Source organism: Grammomys surdaster, unplaced genomic scaffold, assembly GCF_004785775.1.
Source record: "Grammomys surdaster isolate TR1022 unplaced genomic scaffold, NIH_TR_1.0 126197, whole genome shotgun sequence".
In the NCBI taxonomy this organism is placed as follows: domain Eukaryota; kingdom Metazoa; phylum Chordata; class Mammalia; order Rodentia; family Muridae; genus Grammomys; species Grammomys surdaster.
This window is the reverse complement of record NW_021621002.1, coordinates 4403779-4416144: the sequence shown is the minus strand read 5'-3', so window position 1 is coordinate 4416144 and position 12366 is coordinate 4403779. Positions and strand designations below refer to the sequence as shown.

Genomic DNA, 12366 nt, shown 5'->3' with positions numbered 1-12366 from the left:
ACACACAGAGAGACAGAGACAGACACACACACACAGAGACAGATAGACACACAGAGAGACAGACACACACACACAAAGACAGACAGACACAGAGACACACACAGTGAAACACACAGATAGACAAATAGACTGACACACATATAGATATACACAGAGAGACATAGACACACAGACACACATGTACACCTAGAAGCACACACACACAGACACACACAGACAGATAGACAGACAGATACACACACACACACACTCACACACACACACTCACAAAGAGGCACAATTTTTCAAAAGAACTGCTTGGGAAAGTTATCAAAGGAAACACTTTGAGTATTTTCCCAATTCCAAAAGCAATTGTGAAACTGGAAACAAATGGTTGAATATGCTGTACATGTTTGGTGGATAAATCCATGTGGTGAAGTCTTTTGTTTATGTGTGTTTGTGTGTATCCATGTATGTGTGAATGCATGTAGAGGCCAGACGTTGACGCAGATGCAGGGAGTTTTTCTTGGTCTTTTTCCATTGTACTGTATGTACTATTTTGAGATGGCATCTGTCACTGAACCCAGACCTCACCAGTTCAACCAGACTGGCTGGCTAGCAAATCAGGGATCTTCCTGGTCTTTGGTCCATTTCTCCTAGGATAACAGGCCCTTGTTGATAGTTGGCTTTGAGGTTAGTGCTGGGGAGTCAAACCCACGTCTCCTATTTATTCAGCAAGAGGTTCACCAACTCAGCCATTTTCCCATCCCTAGTGAAATCACCTGAGGTACTGCTTACATTGTCACCTCCTCTTTCTAGGAAGGGCCGAGCTTAGTAATCACGTGATCGAGTTAGTGTCTCCATGTATTTTTAAAATTAACTCCCAAACCTTGAATGGGAAACAGTCTTCCTGTATTCTGATGACTAGGGATCTTTTCTTTTGTGTGGAGACCAGTGATGACATTTCCTAAAACTAACAAGGCTCCATCGCTTGAACTCTGGGAACAAAGATTTTCTGTAAGACTGGTTCAGGCAGTGTGTTCCCTGTGCTGGTGGTATTCTTCACCTCAGTAACAGTCAGGTCATTATGAAGCAGGTTAGTTTTGTATTCTGGGAGCCTGTTTCATCTAGGATTTGGCAAACACCTCCTCCACCACCAAACCAAAACCGGAGCCTCCATTCTTTCTGTCTCCCAGGGAAATCAAAGAATTGCAACAAAACAAAAGCCAGCCAGCCAACCAACCAACCAACCAACCAACCAACCACAGGACAAAGAGCTGAACATCTGGATTCAGGTTACACAATGGCTCTACCTACAAGTCTGTATTGGTTACAGCTTGATCTGAGCAGTTCTGGCTGGCCTTCTAGGGAATCACACATGCTATGTTCCCAGATGAGGCTCAGAGGTGACACACTGTTTGGGACTGATGGCTCTGGAGTCTGTAGAGGTTGCATCTATTCTACATGCTAATGAGTAGGGACACACGCTGAGGCTGAGCAGTATTACTGAGGATGCGGATTTGGATTTGGGCGTCAGGAAGTCCCTGGCCCTCTCACCACTTGGCAGATGGCGCTTGACAATCTTGGCTTCTGCAGAAGGATTAGGCAACTCTTTCATACACACACACACACACACACACTTAAATAAAGCTTTTCTCTTGGATAAGCAACATATTATGGAAGTTACTGGTTTGTTTTGATGCATGCTAACTTCATGACTGGAGTAAGTGTCTCAGGCTGAGCTTTGGTTTTCTAATGCAAAAGTCAGTGACTCATAGCTTATGCAGTCGTTATGAGGCTGTTAAGAGAATTTAAGGGAGATAAGCTGTGTACTGCACAGAGTACAGGGGCTAGTACACGGTAAATGCCCAATAAATCTTAATGGATACAAGTATTTCAGGCTGTTGGTGCTCATACTGTGGGCTTACAGTTGTGACCAATCAATCATTCCTAAGTGGCAGAAATAGCAGATGACCATCGTGGGGCCTACCATGTATGGATGAAGAGAGGCCAGTTGCTTTTCATGGACAGTCCTCCCAGCAGAAGTGCTCCTCTGGAAGAGCTGAGGAGGTGGGAAGATTCTGAACTGCTTGTCCTTTCCCAAAGGAAATACGCTGACCAGGAGAGGAAGGCCCTAACTCGAGTCTCCAGTGTGCTCATCTGACTTCCAAGGCCCTGTTACTTCGCTGCTCTCGCTGCTTCCCTCAGGTAGAACTAGTCTCAGCCCCGCCCCTTTCCAGGTGCTCTTGCTCTCTTGTCACAGACTCACACATAGCGCTGGTTGCCCTCAGACTTGCTAGGTCATCAAGGATGACATTAGACTCCTGATCCCCCAGCATCTACTTCCTGAACTCTGGGATTATAGGCTTGTGTGCGGTGCTCAGCACAGCTCTGAGTCCTATGTCACCCCTCCGTCTTAATGCTCTAAACTACACTGCCGAGTGGTCTCTCCTTTCCAGATTATAAAGTGAATTTTATCTCTTGTACAAATGAAAATGAATTCTTATTGCTTAATTAAACTAAACAGCATATAACCACTAGTATGTAAGATTTGTTTATCTTTGTTTTTACATATTAAAAAAAAATGTTTGTCTTCCTGTATGGCTCCATATCACTACTTTACACATTTCAGAAACACTCCAAGTATTTCCTAGGCAGTCTGCCTTTCGTATTACTTCCTTGAATTCAATTCAATCGTGGATACCAGTCAGAGGCCTGGTGGCGTCACAACAGGCATGGTACTCCCCATCTTCTAAGAACATGCTATGTTGCTGACTCTTAATACCTGGGTATAGAGATGAATTGCTCTTGGGGCTGCTTAGCTTTGATTTTGTCACCACGGTGTCAGAAATGAGCAAAGTATCCGCATGGTATCAGATGACCAGCAGAATGGGACAGACACATGGGGGAAACCATTTCTTTCCTTCAAAAAAGTTGCTCTCTCCCCCTCCCCCAATAGCAATTTTAAGTTCATAGCAAAACTGATAGAAAGGAACAGAGATGTGTCATATCCTCTCTCTTCCCTCACAAGGACTGTCAACAATGACATTTCCCTACTAGATTGCTTTCTTTATTAAAAAGGTGCTTCATGAAATTCTTTGGAATGCTTTGGAAGAGATAACAAATGAAATATTGGGATCCAAACAAAATGTGAAGGTTCTGTATCATGTTTGAGTAAAATGGACATTATCAAAGCAAGCACAAGACCTCAGGTTCCTCAGTGGGGCTTCAGGGACTCGGGGATTTGGTAAACTTTATTATCAGTAGAGTTCAGAAAGTAGAAGGCAGAGATGTTAATGGATTTTCTAGGCTTTCTTAAGACAAGATATGGCCACAATATCATGACACTGAGTCATCTTGTGGGGTGGGGTGGGGTGGAGATTGGCCTTTCAGGGGAACGTAGAGATACAGTATGCTTTTAAACATTAGTTACAGAATGTCTTCATGCTCTGCCAGGCTGTCTCCTCCCTCAGTTCACTCTCACTTCATTCAACCAAGTTTTCAACATTTCACTGCAATCCACACCCAGCTATACATTCGAAATTCTTTAACTAGCACACTAATCTCCAAGACTCAAGTTTTAGAAAACATTATTTAACTTTAGTAACATATTATCTACCTTGATTAATAAATTTCATTTCTTCAAATATTAGGATAGTTCATTAAATTGATCTCATGACCTACTAAAAAGTCCTAACTGAAGATATTTACGAATATAAATCTTATTAAATTACAAATCAATGACAAGTATTAAGCCCTCCTTTATTATTTACAGGATAATATAATCTTAGGATACAAAATATTTACAATCTGGCTGCACCAATCAAATCTCCAAGCATATCTCTCAATTGTTGTCCCTTCATGGCCTACACCCAGTGGCTCTTAATGTCCCCGCCTTCTGAATACATCTTCCTTGCACACTATCTTCTCGTTTCCACAGCCTGCTTGCTCTTCTCTGCCATACTCTGAACCTCACGCTCTGTCCCGGCTCTTCTGTAGCTGGCTCTTCATTAGAGGCACCAGGATGGAATGACAGTGTAACAGGAGTGGGTAGGCGGGTTTCCATTCTACCACTCCCACCAGGTGTGGTTTGGGACAATGGCTGCAATTATCTACTGGGAGCCATGGCTATGACAGTGACCCCTCTCTATGAGAGTCACCCCTCTCTATGAGAGTCACCCCTCTCTATGACAGTCAGCCCTCTCTATGACAGTCAGCCCTCTCTATGACAGTCAGCCCTCTATGACAGCGACTCCCCTCCAAGATGCCATTTTCTCCAGGCTTTGGCCATACCATCATTTTGGCTCTGTCAGCATCCTGCTCCTGCTTGGTCCTGGGTACCTCAAGCTCCTTTCACCACCCACGTACCTGAATTTAACTCTCTTTTGCTGCTGGATGATACACCTTTGTGATACACATGCTTCACTATCTGAAAGACCTCACCTACTTCTCTTTGATCATTCTTAGATTCATCTTCTAAGGTCTACTTCAAAAGTCTTCTCTCCAGTGCATTCTACTGCATTACAAAGGTAGAACCTGCTTTAGTGCACCATCTAGTGAAAGGATGAATTGCACTGTAATGTTACTGTTCCCAACAGATTCAGCTTCTCCAAAAACAGCTCCTAACTTCCAGTCTCTCCCTAGTACTTAGCACAGATGTGTCAAGTAATTATGATTACAGAGAAGCCAATAATTGAATGAATGGTAACAGGACTTAATTACTGAGCACAGCACAGTTATGTGCCATTAAGTAGTATTTCCTGACAAGAGTATTCACAAAGCTACTACTCCACAGTGACCCCCACTCTGGGATGAGTTAGTCTAAACACAGCTGCTGGGATCCAGCTGGAGACAAATGCTGATTGCTGCACAGAGAACCAGCTAGGTAGGTCTTCCCTAACTAGTTCCCCACAATCCCTTATCACCTGGCAGTGTGTTTTCTGCTTATTATGCTAATTAGATTTTACTTGAAAGATGTAATTATTGCTGCAACCCAAGGAAATAATTAATGGCCAATTTTAGTGGGCAAAATATTCATTAATCAAGTCAACAGACAAGAGACCTACAGAGTTTAGGGGGGAAAGCCCTGAGAGAGGAGAAAAGATAATCATCTAGAGGGGTCTCCTGTCTCATAAACGTGGGTTAGATCTATTCAATTACAGCCTCTGGAAAGCTCACGTTTCAGATTTAGTCCTATGCCTTCTAAAGAGGTCTACGTTCAAACATCTGGCTTCAAGGTACGTTGTGAAACAGGATTATTTATTTTAAAACATTTATGTAAGAATGAACATGTTTGCATACAGTATTATTACTCAGCTACCAAAAATTCAGTCTCTCACTGACCTAGAATTCATCAATTAACTAGCCTAGCCCGTCTCTACGTCTCAGCTCTGGGATTGTGAGACTCACTATCATGCTTAGCTTTCTTTATGTGGGTTCTGGGGATCAAGTTCAGGTTCTCCTGCTTATAAGGCAAATACCTTACTGATTAAACTATCTCCCTAGTCCTATTTGATGATATGAAACAAAAATATTTCGTGATCACAAGGAGACAACAGTGATCTCAAGGTTTGTGTCTTTGAAAGGCTCACCCCCGCCTTGGGGATGTCTGAGGTCACAGACACCGCTGTCCGTTCTCTGACATTAAAGGAAGGTAGAAGTCAGTGGTCATAAGAACCCAATTCAGGATGGCGAATGTTACATCATCATTGTGCGTTACAAACACCTGACTTCTCAAATCCAAGGGAAGATGATCTCTAATACGTTGGTAATCAGAGCCTGGGAAATACAAAACATTAAAGACAAAGATGCTCCAGAGATTAGATTAAACCCATACTTACTAACAAAAGGTATATCCATCTTAAAGCGTATTGCATCTAAAACAAACAAAACAAACATAAACCATGTCCCCCGTCTTGTCCCCCATATCGCTTCTATAATATTCATGCCCTCAGATTTATTTTTGACATGTTTTTCTGCTACATTATAGGGACTTAAGGACAGGAGATGGGTCACAGAAGGCAGCATATAATCACTGGGAGTCAACTTAAAAGCAAAAAAAAAATTTTCCATGTTTTTATTTAATTTTAAATGCAAACAATCATATTCTAGCTCCCGCTTGCCCATAAAGCTGTTTCACAGTCCAGAAAAAAAAAATCATTTTAAATACTGTTCAACATCCACATCTTAATGGTCTAGATGCTGAAACTTTTCACTCAAAGTAATGATCTCCAGGAGTAAAAATAATATAATTATAACTGAACTACTTGGTCAGCTAAATCATAACCAGAAATGCATGGATACGTATTTCATTTGTGTGCAAAAAGAAGGGGTGGGGGGAGAAAAGAAAACCTTCATTCTGGACCATCAGCATGGCACTAAATTTTGATCTGTCATTGAAAACAGTCACTTCTGTTTCTGGCATATGCATGACAACAGGGTACAGCAATTGGCAAAGACAGTTCATATTTCACATTAAATCTCCACCTGACCTTAGGAGTAAAGGTGGAGAGACTCATGAATAAGGAATTATTTGTTACATAAACAGTTCCTTTCTTCTAAACATACACACACACACACACACACCAAGAAAACCTCTCTGAAACCATAGAAAGGTCTTACCTGCCTGTGAGGAAATGTAATATTGGTAATATATTTGCAAAATTGGGCAGTACAGACCCAAAGTGTGCTCTCCAGGTGGCTCTGTGGTCTGAAGGACCAAGCAAGCCCCCATGAGTACTTCAGTGGAGAACTCAGGTGGGTTCAAAGGCATTGCCAGGTATTGTGGGTGTGCCTCTGAGACACAAGGCTTGGGGGTGGAGCAGAAAGGCACTCGTGGAAGCAAGCACATCTGCTGTTCTCCCCACCGCTTGTGTTGAAACTACACATGAATCTGCATTTAAATGGAGTTTTTATCTTCCTGTTAGTCTGTCCTTAAAGGACACTTGGAGAAAAGCTTTGCAGGCATTTCCTTTACCTCGATCGGTATCTCTTTTGGCTTCCTAGTGTGCCCCTTCATCTCCCAACCCCAGAGCTCAAATAGAATGCTCACACTTCAGCACGGTCCCAGCTACTCTAACTGAACTGGAATGAAAGACGCACTGTGTGAAGCACCTGTGTACAGTTCACCCTACAGGTCTGAGAGCCACTGTCATGTTGGATGGGGGAAGCCCTGTGGATACTCTCTCCTGGACCAACACCCAGCATTGACCCTCTTACAGAAACAGAAAGCCATTCAGGATGGATCCTGTACTAGAATATTAAAGAGCTTCTCAGGCTGCCTGCAGGGCCTGGTCCAGCTGCAGGGGGGGAGGGGCACCTAGGGTTTCTGATGTGCTGGTCTGGGAGCAGTAAGCATCAGCCTTTCAAGCAAGATTCCTGTGACTCTAATCCTGCTGATGATAAAGGGGCAGCTCTTAGAAGCACTGCACTTAAATGACTAAGGCAGTCTGGTAATCTTGGATTAGTGTCCCGGGTAACTGAAGGCTACAGGCTTCTCTGATGCAGTAGTCAAGGACAGTACTACTATCAGGAACATTAAGGAGGAACTGAGGGCACTGGTCCTTAATCCTATCCCACTGTGAGTCACAGTGAGCCAAGGACTGAGGAAACTTGTCCCGGGAGACTCCGAGCCAGGCAGCAACCCTTAATTCCAGCGTTCATCTCTGAATCACTGATCATGTGTTCCTTAGTTTAGAGACACAGGGTGTGGCCAGCAAGAACAACAAACTGCCTCTAATATTTTAATAAAAATCACAGCAAACTTTCCTAGCAATGGGCCCAAGATCAACTTTTCTGAAAGCAACTAGTGGTAGACCTGGGCTGGAAACCAACCCATGGCTGCTTGTTAAATCAACTCAAGCAGTAGATCTTACAGCTGTAAAAACAGTGGTTTAAAATCCAAGCTAACAGCCACCCAAATAGATGCTATACTTAAGCTTTAAATCCACATAGTCTTCAACCACTGTCAGCTAAGAGACATGGGAAAGGAATAAAGAAATCGGCATCGGCTTTTCTCGAGAGGACACTGGCTTTTGGCTGCAGTAATTTCAAGTGTAGAAGCCACTGACCAGTGAGTCGCAGGGAATCATGAGGGTGTCCCGAGCAGTGTTCCTCTCCCCTACCCCTGGGGATCTATCTGCGCCATGACCTCCAGCGAGCAGTGAGAAGTACAAGTACAAGTGTCAGAAAACTCAATACTTCTGGGTTGTTCAATGTTAATCTTTGAGGAGTTTCTGGAGTAGAAGTAAACAGGAAATTGTTGCCTCTGAAAAGGCTCTCTGTTCCTAGCAAGGCAATAGCATGAAGATGAGAGGTCGTCCACAGGACAGCCACACACCTACCAGCATACACACAGCTACATGCACAGGGTTTGCTGGACCCTCAGCCGCTCCTATCCTAGACCTCTCATAAGCACAATTAGAGAGAGAGAGAGAGAGAGAGAGAGAGAGAGAGAGAGAGAGAGAGAGAGAGAGAGAGAGAGAGAGAAAGACAGAGAGAGGGGGGGGGCTCTGTAATCTACAGCTTTGTGAGTGACTGACATAGCTTCAGAGTCCTCAGAGAACTTTGGCATAGATTCTTTCGGGCAATTCCAGGAACCATGGGGGAAGGAGAATAGGGTGGTTTTTTGTTTTGTTTTTTCATTTTGAAAATTAAGGAACTGAACAGATACAGTCACAAAGGTTATGGGGAAACTGGCTAACTGTTACAGGTCATCAAAAAGAGACATCAGGTCAAAACTAAGCAAATCCAAACAAAGCATGAACTCTACTCTAGTTAAGAATGTATCACTATACTAATATAACCAAGCTGTCAGGAATATGAAAAAAAACTGGGGTTGGGAAAACTAAATAATTCTGTATTGTTTTTTGTAAACTTAAAACTAAAACAAAAAGGTTGTTTAAAAAATGAGGGAACAGATGATATTCAGACAATAAAAGAGGCAGGCACAGTTGCACTGTTTTCTGTATGCTTAAGATATTTTTAGAAGAGTTTGTAATTTAAAATATTTTAGGATTTGAAGATATAAAATATACACACACATACACACATAGATGCACAGACAGAGATGCACACAGGCACACACACACACACAGATGCACAGACAGAGATGCACACAGGCACACACACACACACATAGGCACACACACACAGGCACACACATACAGGCACACACACACAGGCGCGCACACACACACACACACACACACACACAAAGATGTGTGCTCACATACACTTAAAAAATCGTTTTTCCCAAAGAAGTAAAGGATTTGTGTGGAAAAAAATGCTATGCTATAAAAGGCCTGAGATAGACCTCAGCAATCTGTTGCTATGCGTCCTTTCAGCAGGAGCCACCTTACTCCAGACAGATGGACTTGGTCCACCCACCTCCAAAGACCCAGGCCCCACATGTCCCTGACATGCAATGAGGTCTCCCCACATCTCCCTGACATGTGCTGAGGTCTCCCCACATCTCCCTGACATGCACTGAGGTCTCCCCATGTCTCCCTGACATGCACTGAGGTCTCCCCACATCTCCCTGACATGCACTGAGGTCTCCCCACATCTCCCTGACATGCACTGAGGTCTCCCCATGTCTCCCTGACACGTGCTGAGGTCTCCCCACATCTCCCTGACATGTGCTGAGGTCTCCCCATGTCTCCGTGACATGCACTGAGATCTCCCCACATCTCTCTGATATGTGCTGAGGTCTCCCCCATTCTCCTGTGAGGACACTGGTTCCTTGAGGCTTGCATCCCAATAAGTTCTCTTCCAATGGTGGGTTACAGCATGGAGAATGTTGTTCCTCACACACCAGTGACATCTGAATGACAGCCATGGTATGAGTGACCTGCAAGGTGAAAAGCTGCCCTAGTTTTAAAGCCAAGCCATTAGCCATCTACTGTGTCAGTCCTCTGCTGAAGACTGGATGACCTTAAATCAGTGGGAAAACCTGCAAGCTTTCATTTGGGAGTATTGACTCACAGCTTTGGGGAGGTAGAGGCAGGAGGATGAGGAGTTCAAGGCCAGGCTCAGCTACAGGAGACTGTTACAAGCCAGCGAGCCAGCCAGCTACCCGGCCTTTCATCTTCCTAGCATCTTAGAAGCCAGAGGAGCGCACATCAAGTCCTTTGCATACTGCTTTCTTACATTTTCTAGCCTCCCAGGAGTTAAAAACACACTGGGACCTGGAGATTCTGAGGGAAGGAGGGATCAGAGGACTGGACAATCCATAAACTGAATTCAAACCCCTGGAATAGTAGGGCATTCATAGCTGCCCAAACACTCCTGAGGTTAGCTATTTTTTGCTCTGCTGTTTCAATGCCAACACCAAGGAGTGTGTATGGAGGCCAGCCTTCTCCCAACACCTTCACCCTGGCATTCACTTAGACCAAAGGAGAAATGACGACAGAGAGAAGCCATTGAACATTATTTTCAAGGTCGAGACACAAACACCAAAGCTTACTGGTTCGCTTTCTACACCAAATATAGCCATCTCACATGTCTGCTGGCTGCCCTTGCTCTTGAACATGTCATTACCTCATTTTCTATTGTTCTCCTTTCTCCTGCAATGGACTCAAACCTACCCCTTCCCTGACAAGCCCATTAAGGTCCCAAATGAAGCTCCAACATGGAGCTGCTTTTTTTTTCATTGTTCACTGTCTCATTCAAACACAGTTTACTGAACATTTACTATGTACCACAAATTCTTCCGAGAACTAGAAATATAACAGTGAACAGAAAGGAGGAAATCCCTTCTGGGGGGTATGGGGTGGGGGGGCTTACATTATAAGTAGGAAACAGGTCCATGGGGACAAATGTAAATATATCCTCTTGTATATAGTATGTCAGGTGGGACCTCCTAGGAAGAAAAGAGAACACAGAAGGGGATACAGAGACAGAGGGTATTCTCATGGCACTGGCATCATATGCTAATTCATTTAATGTGTCTGTGCTGCTTCCTCAGCTGGATGTTCCTGTAGTAATTAAATAAAATTGGCCTCTGGTCAAGCCAACTATCTAAGCTGCAGCAGCTCTGCCTAGCCCAGCCACCATGTTTCTCGGCCTGAAGCCACGTGCCAGCTGCAGCTAGAACTGGCCTGCCAGAAACACCAGCCCTGTCACCCACTAGATGCCAGCGTGAGAGATGGCTCTGCTAATCTTCCATGCTGTCTCTGCAAGGCAGGGCACTGCCCAGACCATTCTGCCATCCATGTGGGCCCAGTAAGAGAATGAGACTCTAATTCTTATAGATTAATCAAAGGCTTTATATGTTTGATAATGATTAATAACAAGATGCCCATATGAAGAGAGTGGTATCCCAGTTAGCTAACCTAATTATAAGTTTATAAGTTGTTCCCCACGAGTGCTCTCCATACCTGTGTGGTTCTCCATCCTCCTACATCTCTGCCCTCTCTAGCTCCTCCTCTTCCTTTTTTTCTTCCTCTCCCAACTCCTCCTCTTCCTCTCCTTACTCCTCCCACCTGAGCTCCTCCTACATGTTCCATTCTTTCTCAAAGGACAGAGCTATTCTGGAGTTCTTTCAGGACAGACTTATGAACACAGTAGGTGACTACCAGTTCTGTTGTATGACAGAAGTTATATAATTATTGGAGCTGACTGACATTTTAGAACCTAAGATCTCTGCAGGATAAGAGAGATGGACTGCTCACCTGGGAGTTGTGCTTGGTGAGCCATTCCACTTCCATCCCACATCAATCTATCGCAGAGCTGTGTCCTGGGCACTGGGTGTAACATCCACCAGCTGTGGGTACATAGCCAGGGCTGAGGCTTGGACATTTCCTGAGTGTGTGTGTCCCTGGGGAGGCATAGTCCTTGGGACCGGGAAGTGTTGTAAGAGGCGGTGCCTGGTTTGTCATCATAGCATTATCCACCCAACATCATTCTTTTAGGACCTCAAGTCAGTTCTCCAGAGACTGAGGTGACCCCACAGTGTTTCCTGGGCCTGTGTTTTGAGATTCAATCTCCTCCATCCATCTTCATACCATCCATCTTCACGGTCTCACCAGATCCCAGCTAGTTCTCGCTGGCACCACACCCTTGGACATCCAGAACGACGAGTTCAAGAAACCTCTTTCTTTATAAAGTTATCCAGACACAAGTAATTTTATTATAGGAACATAGCCCGTGAAATCCTATACTCATGACATGGGCATTCAGGTAAAACAAAACAAAACAAAACAAAACAAACCAGACCACCACAGGGTATGTGATTATTTGTTTGAAAGAAACACGCTAAGGGATGGAAAGGAGACTGGGTGAAGTGGTTGGGAGGGGGCGTGGGAAAGCTTCTGAGAAGGCAATGTTCCAGCCATAACCTAAACGTCAAGAAGGAGCCAGCTGGGCAAAGATGAGAAAGGACTGGGC

The 12366-nt window shown here is 44.2% G+C and overlaps 1 protein-coding gene across 2 annotated transcripts in view; it reads right to left on the bottom strand.

The window, feature by feature from the left end:
* Nucleotides 1-12366, bottom strand: part of Jazf1 (JAZF zinc finger 1) — a 303749-nt gene that overhangs the window by 146423 nt on the left and 144960 nt on the right. Inside the window, exon 1 of one of the 2 annotated variants that reach the window (XM_028758365.1) lies at nt 11358-11367. The exons of the other annotated variant lie outside the window; for it this stretch is intronic. The gene's annotated coding sequence lies outside the window, so the exon portion shown is untranslated. Of the gene's footprint in view, nt 1-11357; nt 11368-12366 lie in introns of those variants that run through there. 2 annotated transcript variants of the gene reach the window in all.